Genomic DNA, 12,803 nt, shown 5'->3' with positions numbered 1-12,803 from the left:
TCAGGCGGTATAGCTATACCAGACTTCAAACTATACTACAGAGCAATAGTAGCAAAAACAGCATGGTACTGGTACCAAAACAGGCGGGTGGACCAATGGTACAGAATAGAGGACACCAAAACCAATCCACAAAACTACAACTATCTTATATTCGATAAAGGGGCTAAAAGCATGCAATGGAAGAAGGATAGCATCTTCAACAAATGGTGTTGGGAAAACTGGAAATCCATATGCAACAAAATGAAACTGAATCCCTTTCTCTCGCCATGCACAAAAGTTAACTCAAAGTGGATCAAGGAACTTGATATCAAATCAGAAACATGGCGTCTGATAGAAGAAAAAGTTGGCTATGATCTACATACTGTGGGGTCGGGCTCCAAATTCCTCAGTAGGACACCCATAGCACAACAGTTAATAACTAGAATCAACAAATGGGACTTACTCAAACTAAAAAGTTTTTTCTCAGCAAAAGAAACAATAAGAGAGGTAAATAGGGAGCCTACGTCCTGGAAACAAATCTTTACTCCTCACACTTCAGACAGAGCCCTAATATCCAGAATATACAAAGAATTAAAAAAATTAGACAATGAGATAACAAATAACCCAATCAACAAATGGGCCAAGGACCTGAACAGAAATTTCTCAGAGGAGGACATACAATCAATCAACAAGTATATGAAAAAATGCTCACCATCTCTAGCAGTCAGAGAAATGCAAATCAAAACCACCCTAAGATACCATCTCACTCCAGTAAGATTGGCAGCCATTAGGAAGTCAAACAACAACAAGTGCTGGCGAGGATGTGGGGAAAAGGGTACTTTTGTACATTGCTGGTGGGACTGCAAATTGGTGCGGCCAATTTGGAAAGCAGTATGGAGACTTCTTGGAAAGCTCGGAATGGAACCACCATTTGATCCAGCTATTCCACTACTCGGTCTATTCCCTAAAGACCTAAAAAGAGCACACTATAGGGACACTGCTACATCCATGTTCATAGCAGCACAATTCACAATAGCAAGACTGTGGAACCAACCTAGATGCCCTTCAATAGACGAATGGATAAAAAAAATGTGGCATTTATACACAATGGAGTATTACTCTGCATTAAGAAATGACAAAATCATAGAATTTGGAGGGAAATGGATGGCATTAGAGCAGATTATGCTAAGTGAAGCTAGCCAATCTCTTAAAAACAAATGCCAAATGTTTTTTTCCTCTTTGATATAAGGAGAGTAACTAAGAACAGAGTAGGGACGAAGAGCATGAGAAGAAGATTAACATTAAACAGGGATGAGAGGTGGGAGGGAAAGGGAGAGAGAAGGGAAATTGCATGTAAATGAAAGGAGACCCTCAGGGGTATACAAAATTACATACAAGAGGAAGTGAGGGGAAAGGAGGAAAAATATAAGGGGGAGAAATGAATTACAGTAGAGGGGGTAGAGAGAGAAGAGGGGAGGGGAGGGGGGAGGGGGGATAGTAGAGGATAGGAAAGGCAGCAGAATACAACACTCACCAGAATGGCAATATGTAAATCAAATGCAACTGATGTGATTCTGCAATCTGTATATGGGGTAAAAATGGGAGCTCATATCCCATTTGAATCAAAGTGTGAAATATGATATATCAAGAACTATGTAATGTTTTGAACAACCTACAATAAAAATTAATTTAAAAAAAAAAACAATCATATAAAATACAAATGGTTTAAATATGCCAATTAAATGATAGATATTGTCACAGTGGATTTATCAAATTCCCAATCATATGCTAATACCAAAAAAACTTATTTAAATGCAATTATACAGATAAATCAAAGGTAAAATTATGGAAAAAATTCACCATGCAAGCACTAATTTTAAAAATCTGGAGTGGTTATATAAATATGAAAAGTGTCAACTTCAAAAATTCAAACTAGAAATTTACCAGAGATAAATGAAATACGACAGGATAAGAGAGTCAGTGACTTCATTCTAAATGTTTATGTACTTAGCAATTGAGCATTAAAATATATAAAGCAAAAACAGATATATTTAAATATATGGAAGGAGATACTTGGATGGCAAACAAACACATGAAAATGTGCTAAACATCATCAGTCAGCAAGAAAATGCAAATTAAAACCACACTGAGATATTAAACACCTATTTGAATGTTCCTCTCCCCTAAAATATACCAATACCAAGTACTGACAAGGATAGGCAGCAATTGGAACTCATATATTGCTGGCAGGAAAGCAAAATGGTACAACCACTTTGAAAAACAAGTTTGGCATTTATTTTTTAAAAATCAAACATTTACTTGTTATATGATTCATCAGTCTTGCTCCTAAGTATTTAGCTTAGAGAAATAATGTTTATGGTCACACAAAAATCTATACATGAAAGTTTTTGGTTTTGGGTTTTTTTTTCTTTTGTTCTAATCCATTATACATGACAGCAGAATGCTCTTCAATTCATTGTGCACAAATAGAGCACAACTTTTTACTTCTTTGGTTATACCCAAAGTAGGGCCACACCATACATTAAAGTTTATTCACCAAAAACTATAAACAACCCAAATATCCTTTAGCTGGTATGTTAAAACAAACCATGGTACATCCATGCAATAGAATACCACTTAACAATAAAAAGAAATGAACTATTGTTAAATCTCAAATGTATTATACTAAGTTCAAGGAGCCAGACTCCAAAAGCCACATCCTGTATGAATCTATTTAGACATAGACATCCTTGAAAAGGTAAAACTGCAGGATGAAAGAACAGATCACTGGTTGTAGGGTGTAGGGTGGAGGAAGACTTGACTTCAAAGGGACAGAATGAGAAAAACTGAAGGGGAATGGAACCATATTTTGATCTCAATGAAGGTTCAATGACTACATGCATTTAACAAAACACATTGAACTGAATACCAAAAGGCATTAATTTGACTACATGTAAATCTTGGAATAAATTTTGTAAGGGAGCCAGGTGTGGTGGGTCACGCCTGTAATCCCAGCAGTTTGGGAGGCTGAGGCAGGAGGATCAAAAGTTCAAAGCCATCCTCAGCAAAAAGTGAGGCACTAAACAACTCAGTGAGACCCTGTCTCCAAATAAAATACAAAATAGGGCTGGAGATGTGGCTCAGTGGTCGAGTGCCCCTGAATTCAATCCCCAGTATCAAAAATAAAATGTTTTATAAGGGAAAAAATAGTGTGGTCAGGGTCTATCAAGGTCTAAAGTAGTAGTTTTAAAGTCTGGAACCATCTGGAATCAACCCAGATCTATTAAATCCAAATCACTGAAGATAGGATGCAGGGTCCGTAGTTTTTAAAGCTCCCCAGTTGATTCAAATATATAGTAAACGGAGAGAAACTTCATAATCAGAAACAGCAGCAACATTACTTAGAAATATGTTAGAAATATAAATTCCTGGGGCTGGGGGTGGCTCAGTGGTAGAGCACTTACCTAGAATACAGGAGGCCCTGGGTTCAATCCCAGCAGCCTGGTGCAGGGAGTAGCAGCAAGTTCTTGGATTCCCAGCCCTATTGAACCAAAACTCTAGAAGTGGGGCTCTGAAATCTGCTTTTTCTTCTTTTTTTTTCTTTTCTTTTTTCTTTTTTTTTTATTTTTCTTTTCTTTTTTGTGACACATAACATTAGGATTCATTATGACATAATTATAAAAGCAGGAAATGTAATTTTCTCTAATTCAGTACCCAGTCCTTCCCCCCTTTCCTTCCCTCTTCCCTCCTCCCTCCCCCGTTCCCTTCCCTCTACCCTCCTGAAATCTGCATTTTAACATACCTTCCAGATGGTTCTGTTTCTTTCTTAAGTTTGAGATCATCAATGTCTCCTACAGTGTTAGAAGAATCTACCACCTGGGTGACCCTGGCTCCAGCCTCGTCCTCCCCTCTGGGGCCCTTGATCTGCCACCTAAAGAGCCAGCTGTCATCAGTACCCCACTCTAAGCTTTAGCTTAGACTCGAGAGACAACATGGTGGACACTTACCAGCACTCCTATTGTGGCCGTGACCTTGGACCTCAGCTCCTGGTTGTGTTTTGTTCTCTCCCTCTGTATCCTCTACTGGTAATGTGAATGCTCTGGGCTAGCTTTTCTAGCCCAAAGACTAGAACCCTACTTTTAACCCAGTCCAGTAGCTAGAGGTCATGATGCGAACCTCCAGGTACACTCTGTTACTGTATTATTTGTCCTTCAGCATTCCCATGCCATCCACTACACGCCACCATCACTTTGGGAAACTGTTTGGTTTTTTGTTTGTGTTTTGGTTTTGGTACCAAAGATTGAACCCAGGGGTGCTTTACCACTAAGCCACATCCCCAGCCCTTTCTTATTTTTCATTTTGAGATAGGGTCTTGCTAAATTTCTTAGGGCCTCACTAAATTGCTAAGGCTGGCTTTGTTTGAGCCTGCAATCCTCCTGCCTCAGCCTCCCAAGTCTCTGGGATTACAGGGATGTGTCACCACATCTGTTTTAGCACCTGTTCTGCAAGCTCGGCTGGATTTCCCTCTAGCAATAAAGCCTTCTGAGCCACTCCCTTGCTCCTATTCTAACTGGCTTTAGAACTTACAGCTGCCTGATGACACATCTGACATATAAAAGGTCCAACATCCTCGGGTCAAATTCACAGCAACAGTGATCATCTTTTAAATTTATATGTCCTCCACTCCTACTGCTTTTTGTTTTAATGAAGCATTGGGAACTTCAGATGTTATGATACATTCAAAAAGACGCAAGTCAACATAACTCACCACTAGTAGTTACCTTCTAATCTAGCAAAGAATGGGAGAATTGTCCCCAAGTCATTTCTATTATTGACATAAATGACATTGAGTTTTCAGGTCTAAGAGGAAAGAAAGAGGAAAGAAATGGGCTGCAGATTAGATCTATCAAATCAGCACACACTGGGATGAGCCAATCTACCCAAAAGGAACACCAGCCCGGCATGGTGGCACATGCCTGTAATCCCAGCACCTTGGGAGGCTGAAGCAGGAGGATCTAGAGTTCAAAGCCACCCTCAGCAAAAAGTGAGGCACTAAACAATTCAGTGAGACCCTGTCTCCAAATAAAATACAAAATAGGACTGGAGATGTGGCTCAGTGGTTGAGTGCCCCAAATTCAATCCATGGTACCCCCCCCCGCCCAAAAAAAAAAAAAGGAACACCATCTTCTCAAAGATCATTTAATAACAGCATGATACATCTCCAGGCCACGCGACAACCAAAACCAATTGAACACATTCCAACTGTCCTATTTGGCAGGAAAGAATGAAAGACATTTATTCTTCAGGACGAGTAATCGCACATGATTGCCCTGTTCTTTTCTTTCCATTTCCAACACCAACCTGGTACAGACCCTGCACACTATCCACTAAGGAATGTTGCTGCAGCTCCTGGTTGGTGCCCCTGGCTGGATGCTCTTCCATCTGAAGCCACCCTCCTCTAGCCTAAAACAGCTCTCCTAAAGGGAAGCTGGTATTGAATTACTCCTGTGCCAGTAGCCCCCACATGCTCCCTGTTCAGGGCCCTCAACAATAAAAGGCCAGCCCACCTCCTCCAGCAAGAACCCTCTCTTTCCTCCACAGGTGTCACCTCAATCATGGCCTGAGGGCTCTCCTCTACTCCCTCCTGATACCCACCGCCCCCAACAAATACTTTCCCCAGTATATCTGTTTGTCTCCTCCCATCTCCTTGTCTGCTTCTTTGAACTAACATAAATGAAGACTGAAAAACAAATAAAAACCAAAAATTTCTGGACAAGTCTATAAATTCATCCCAGACAACCAAGGGTTGGAAAACGCTTCTCCAAAGGAAATTCTCACACAAAACACTCCAAGATTCTCAATTTACCCATAATCTAGCACATTCTTCCTCCTGATGGTTACATTCTCCCAGGTTCCAGACATGAATCCTGAGCCCCAACAGGTTGAATGAATTGTCTGAAGGTCACAGAGCTCAGTGATAAAATCAGGGTTCTTGTCCCAAAGTCCCATTGTTCATCCAACTACACTTTAGTGAACTTGAAATAAATCATAGGTGTTTGGATAAAGGTATGTCACCATCTAATGTAAGGTAGTAAACCATGATCCCCTTCCTCCTCCTTCTCCTCCTCCTCATTTCTCCCTGAGGCTCTTTGCAGGATGAATCTGTCAGACCAAATGTGGAAGATAGGATAATGACCCCCAAAGATGTCCCTGTCCTCATACCCCCAACCTGTGATTATGAAAGCTTGGATGGAAAAGGGAGCTTCACAGATGTAATGAAATTAAGGCTCTCAAAAGAGGAAAGTTATCCTGGATTATCCCATGGGCCCTGTGTAGTCACAAGGGTCCAGGATGCAGGACGACTAGAGTCAGAAAAGATGTGAGAAAAGAAATAGAAGTCGGAGAGCCAGTGGGAGTTTCCACCGATGCTACTTTGCTGGCTCTGAAGATGGCAGGGACTAAAACCAAGGAATACAAAGAGCCTCTCACAGATGGAAAAGGCTAGGAAACATCTCCCCCAGAGCCTCCAGAGGGAACATGGCATAGATGACACCTTGATTTTAGAACTTTTGACCTCAGGAACTGTAAGAAAATAAATCGTGGTTGTTTTAAGCTGCTAAGTTTGTGGTCATTTGTTACAACAGCAACAGGAACCTAATATACTGATTACTCTAGACACCCACCACTAGAACACTCACCCAGCAGACATATACACGTACACAGGTATATGCACACAGACACACCTTCACGCTTTAGCCTCAACCTGCATTTGCAGTCTCATCGGGTTTTGAGTTTATTTGTTTGTTTGGTGCTGGGGAGTAAACCCAGGAGTGCTCTATCACTAAGCTACATCCCCAGTCCTTTTTATTTTTTATCTTGAGACAGGGTCTCACTAAGATGCTGAAGTTGGTCTGGAACTTGCAATCCTCCTGCCTCAGCCTTCTGAGTCACTGGGATTACAGGCATGCATCACTGCACCCAGCAAGACTCGTGGTTCTTGCAGGTTTGCATCCTATCCCCTCCTCCCAGGACTGTCCAGGATACCCTTAAGGACCCTCAATTTCCAATCCTTGATTTCTGCGACTTTAATCTGTTTACTAGTGGATTTGTGCTTTTTATTAAAGAAAAGGAAAATATCATATTTCCCTCGTCCATGCCTAGGAGTTCCATAGAAAAAAGATATAAAGTACATTATATCAAAAACTGGAAAAAGCTCAGCTTCCTTAAAAATCAATACACACACCAGGTGCCCATACCTGTATTCCCAGCAATTCAGGAGGCTAAGACAAAGGATTTCAAGTTCAAGGCCTGCCTCAGCAATTTACCAAGACCCAGAGCAACTTAGTGAGAACTTGTCTCAATATAAAAAATTTAAAATAAAAGGAGTGGGAATGTAGATCAATAGTAGAACATCCCTGAGTTTAAAAAAGAAAAAAATTAAATACACAATAAATGTGAACTTCTGCCCAAGAAGCTTTATAGAAAAGTAGACCATCCTCAGATGAGGATGACTGTTTGGAGACCCCCCTCCCCCCCCCAAAAAAAAGCATTCCTGCCCTGCTTTGGAATCTCACCCCCTATGCTTGGGAAACTTTGGGGCTTCAAGTACAGCAAGACTCTGTGTGGTAGCTTCTCTGGCGCTTAACAAGGAGGGGAGAAGCCTGGATACAGGATACCCTACAGGAACCATCACCAGAAGTCTGTAGGTAGAATAGAGACTGAAGGACAGCTGACAAAACCCCAAGGACATGTCGCGGAACCCAAAGGATTCACAGGATCACTGGAGTTAGCAGTAATTGTTCTGTGACACCGGCAGGAAAGGGTCCATTGGTCCCTTCCATTGATCTCTGCTTAGATAGTGCTGATTATTGTCAGGAAAAGTAGGAAAGAACTTCATGATAGCCCTGGCAATTTCCAGCCTGGGGTCTGATTACATAATTCTCCCCTGAGTGGGGGGTCATAGAATCTACTGCATTCAATAGCTTAGCAAATTAATTTATAAACTGCCTGAGCAAAGGATGCTTTAGATAATACCTCATCGGAGAATTAACATTTAAACTCCTATCTCATCCAAGCCTATGATCAACTTTCAATCAGGGATATAGAAAATAGAGAAGGAGGACTACACAAATAGTGTTTATGTAGTCAGTGATAGCTTAGGGATTTCAAAGATTTTTACTCAGCCAAAGGAAAATAATAATGTTTGTGAAAGCTGTGGAAGAGAAATTATTTGGTGAGCAAAGGTACAGAGTATTTAGAAAAAGTACCTTGCCTCATATGTAATGCTTCACAGTACCTGATACCTTCTTTTTAATAAAAAAGCTGGGTGAGGGGGTGCACACCTATAACCCCAGTAGCTCGGGAAGCTGAATCAGGAGGATCACAAGTTCAAGTCCAGCCTCAGCAACTTAGTGAATCCCTAAGCAACTTAGCAAGAACCTGTCTCAAAAAAAAAAAAAAAAAATTAAAAAGGGCTGGGGATGTGGCTCAGTGGTTGAGCTCCCCTGAGTTCAATCCCTGGTACCAAAAGAAAAAAAAATTAAAGCCCTTACAGACACAATATCAAAGATAAGAACCACGAAAGAAATTAGTCATTGAAAGCTAACGAACAATTCTGAGAAAGAGAAAAAGGAGAGAAGAAAAAGCAGGGATCTGGGGTGGGTGGAGAAAAGGGAAAAGGAGAGAAGAGAGAAGAGAGGGAGGGAGGGAGGAAGAGAGAGGGAGAGAGAGAGCGCGCATGTGCGATGAGCAGTAGCTGTGGACCTTACGGTTGCTGCTAACTGCCCAGGGTGTGTGAGGGAGGGAGGGAGAGAGGGAGGGAGGGAGAGCCCTAGCACGAGAAAGAGAGAGAGTGAGCAAGCGAGCTAGAAAAGAGGTGGGGGGAGGGGAAATAAGATAGAGAGAGGAGGAAAGGAGAGAAAGCAGGAAGAAGGCAAGGGACCACCATGCTGTCCTGTCTGAGAACCAAACCGGTGGGAAAAAAGGCTGAGGACCAGAAGATTGAACCAGACAGAATCAAACCAGAAGACAGAGCTCAGAAGGCCGCGACCAAGATTCAGGCTCGCTTCCGTGGGTACATAACAAGGAAAAGGCTCAGAGGAGAGAAGAAGGGCGGTGCCCAAGCTGCTGAGGCCAAAGCCAAGGAGAAGGAGGAGGAAGCCCCCGCTGCCGACGGGGTGGGGACGGAGGAGGCACTTGGCTTGGCTGCCGAAGCGGCCCTGGCCACTGGCCCCGAGGCTGAGGAGCCCGGCAAAGCAGGAGACACCCCTTCCGAGGAGAAGCAAGCGGAGGGCGCCCCCGACGGTGCCCGCGAGCAGGCGGCCACCCAGGCTCCTGCCCCGTCGGAGGAGATGGCCGGCTCCGCTGAGGCCGAGGACGTGCCCGCCAAGGAGGAGCCTCAACTAGCCGACGTGCCTGCTGCTGTCACCACCCCTGCTGCAGAGGACACTGCCGTCGAGGCAACAGCCCAGCCTCCCACGGAGACTGCCGAGAGCAGCTAAGCTCAAGAGATGATAGAAGCTGTGGATGAACCAAACCTAAGGACAGTGGCCGGCAGGATGAGGGTCACGAAGAACGGGAGGCTGACCAGGAACATGCCTGAATTCTAGGAAATGGCTTTCCATGTCCCCACTCTCCCCTCTCCTGAGCCCTGCCTCTCCTGCCCTCTCTCAAGTCCACTCTGAAGTTTCCCTTCCTGTCCTGCTCACGTCTGTGAGTCTGTCCTCTCCTGCCCACTAGCCCTCTTTCTCTCTGTGTGGCAAACATTTAAAAAAAAAAAAAAGGCAGGAAAGATCCCCAAGTCAAACAGTGTGGCTTAAACATTTTTTGTTCCTTGGTGTTATGATGGCGAAGTTTTGGTAATAATGATCCAATCATTTTGGGGGAAATTCTTGCACTGTATTCCAGTTTTTTGATCTGGTGCGTGTGGCCCTGTGGGAGTTCACTTACCTCTCTCTCTGTTCCAAGTGTGTGTGCAATGTTCTGTTCATCTGAGGAGTCCAAAATATTGAGTGAATTCAAAACCATTTTGGTTTTTCTCCTTTTCAATGTGATGGAATGAACAAAAAGGAAAGAAATTCAAAAACCCAGTTTGTTTTAAAAATAAATAAATAAAGCAAATGCGCCAATTAGCATTAAAAAAAGAATCATGAAAGATAAAATTGATATACATGATCATACAATTTTTTTTCATTTTGTAGGTTAAAGAAATTAAGTAGAATTAAAAGCACAAATAGGAGAAATAATTACAACATAGAGGTGGATGTTCTTAACATACAAAGACCTCTTTCCTGGAGAAAAGACACACTCCAAAGAAGCAAGCAACAAGATGTTATGGTTTGAATCTGGAAGGTTCCCCCAAAGGTTCCTGTGTTAAAGGCTTGTCCCCCAGTGCAGCAGTGTTCAGAGGCAGGGCTCTTGGGAAGGAATTAGATCAGGAGGGCTCTGACCTCATCAGTGGATTAGTCCATTGGATTGAAAATATGATGGCATTATTGATAGGTGATGGAAACCGTAGGAGATTGGACCTGCTTGGAGGAAGGTGACTGGGGCTTGCTCTCACTCTCTTTCTCTCTTTGGGCATCCTGGCTGCCATAAGCTAAGTAGCTTTTCTCTGCCATTCCCTTCTGCCATGTTGCACAGAAATGGAGCCAGGTGACCATGCACTGAAACTCTGCAACCATGAGCCAAAGTATATTTTTGTTTGGTTGTTGTTGTTGTTGATGCTGCTGCTGCTGCTGTTTGGGGGTTTTTTGGTTTTGTTTTGTTTTTTTGTTTTGTTTTGGTACCAGGGATAGAACCAGGGGCACTTAATCACTGAGCCACATCTCTAGCCTTTTTTATTTTTTATTTTGAGACAGGGTCTCCCTAAGTTGCTGTTTGGGTTTTTTTGGTTTTGTTTTGTTTTTTGTTTTGTTTTGGTACCAGGGATAGGACCAGGGGCACTTAATCACTGAGCCACATCTCTAGCCTTTTTTATATTTTATTTTGAGACAGTGTCTCCCTAAGTTGCTGAGGCTGGCTTTGAACTCGCATTCCTCCTACTTCTGCTTCCTGAGCTGCTGAGATTACAGGCAGTTTGTCCCAGCAACATAACACTGACTGACACATGAGACAAAAGAAGGAAAATGAATAATCTATGAATATATAAGTAATATCTAACTTTATTAATCAAGAAGCACAAATTAAAACAATAAGTTGTCCCATCGGGTAGACTTTTAAAATGGATGGACACCTTCTCACATATCACTGTAAAAATAAAATGTAACACAATATTTCTGAACAAAAAATTGGAAAAGTACATTTAAAATCTTAAAATATGCATTCTATTTTGAGCCAATAATCACTTCTAACACTGATCACCTCATTTCTGTTCTAAAAAAAAAAATCATGAGGGATGTGAGTGAAGGTAAGCATTTTTAATGGTGAAAAATTAAAAAGTACTTAAATATTTGAAATTAGGAATTTCATACATTATGATAAATCAAGCAATAGGATTCCATATAACTACTTAGAGTATTGTTTTTTACATATTGATTATAGAGAAATAGTCATGACGTGTTGTTAGGCAAGAAAAGGAGGTACAAATAGTCATACAGTATAGTCTGTTTTTGTGAGATAGAATAGATCTATCTGATACGGAAAGAAACTAGGGTCCTGAAGCCCACACCTATAATCTTAGCCACTCAGGAGGCTGAGGAGTTCCACCATTTGGCCAGCGCAATGGTTTCATTAATGAGGTTCTTGGCATAAAAGTTAGCTAGCAGAGATCGAAATAAACACACAGACTCAGTTACCTGTTTCTATGACCAGGTCCGAGAGGGCTCCCCTCTCTGGTTCCCACCTCTAACCGCCAGGCAGGGCAGCAAGAATTACTCAGGGCTAGCAGGAGAGAGAGAGAGAGAGCACGCCAGGGAGTAGTAGCCTTTTATTGGGGAACAAGAAATTCAGGGGATAATTCCATCCAATGAAGGTTGAAGGGGGGGCCGCACTCCAAGGTCAGGGTCAGTGACTGGGCCCCCGGGGTCAGTGGTCAGTCACACCCCCACACGGACGGGTTCTCTTAACAGGAGAGGGCCGGGAAAGCTCCGACACAGCCAGAGCACTTCAGACCCTAACCGGGAGTCACCCAGTCACGTGTGAGAATGGCTCCCAACAGAGGAGGAGGATCACAAGTTCAAGGCCAGTCTGGGCAACTCAGAGTGAACTTATCTCAAAATTTAAAAAGGGGCTGAAGATGTAGCTCCGTGGTAGAGTGGCCCTGCGTTCAGTCCAGGAAAGGAAAATAGGAAGGAGAAAGGATGTTCAAATAACCAAGGGATATCTCCCCAGCATCTATTCCCCACTCCCTGTTTCCCAGGAGAACCCAGGTTTCCATGTTTCCATGGGTCCTCCCTTCACCATGTAAGTGAATCCCACCAGGGTAGACCCTGTCTTAGGCCCATTGGCCTATGCTATTTCCCTGATCACAAGCCATTGGTTCATGAATGATCAGGCCATCTGGGCTGGACCAATCAGGGGATGACTTGGAATCCTGAAGGGAAACTTCTTTTTATATCTGACCCCATACATGGTGCTGGGAAGCATATAACTTGAGGATCTTTGGCCGACTTAAAATGCAGCTGACACTGGGGGAGTTTAATAGAGAAAGCGAAAGAAAGATAATTAATCTAACCAACCCAAAGCCAGAATGGATGCTGGGCAAACCCAAATAATAAATATAATGACATACCGGAGGGCATTCAGACAGCTTGGGCTTAGATCCAGGACTTGCCACTGTTTAACTGGGTCACTTTGATAAATGCAGCCTTTCCGAACCTCACTTT

The 12,803-nt window shown here is 42.7% G+C and overlaps 1 pseudogene; it reads left to right on the top strand.

Moving 5' to 3' along the window:
* Positions 1-8,924: 8,924 nt before the first annotated feature.
* Positions 8,925-9,479, top strand: LOC143380774 (neuromodulin pseudogene; annotated as a pseudogene).
* Positions 9,480-12,803: the final 3,324 nt, after the last annotated feature.

Source organism: Callospermophilus lateralis, chromosome 14, assembly GCF_048772815.1.
Source record: "Callospermophilus lateralis isolate mCalLat2 chromosome 14, mCalLat2.hap1, whole genome shotgun sequence".
NCBI classification, from domain to species: Eukaryota; Metazoa; Chordata; class Mammalia; order Rodentia; family Sciuridae; genus Callospermophilus; species Callospermophilus lateralis.
The sequence above is the reverse complement of the archived record's forward strand: the minus strand, read 5'-3'. Positions and strand labels throughout refer to the sequence as shown.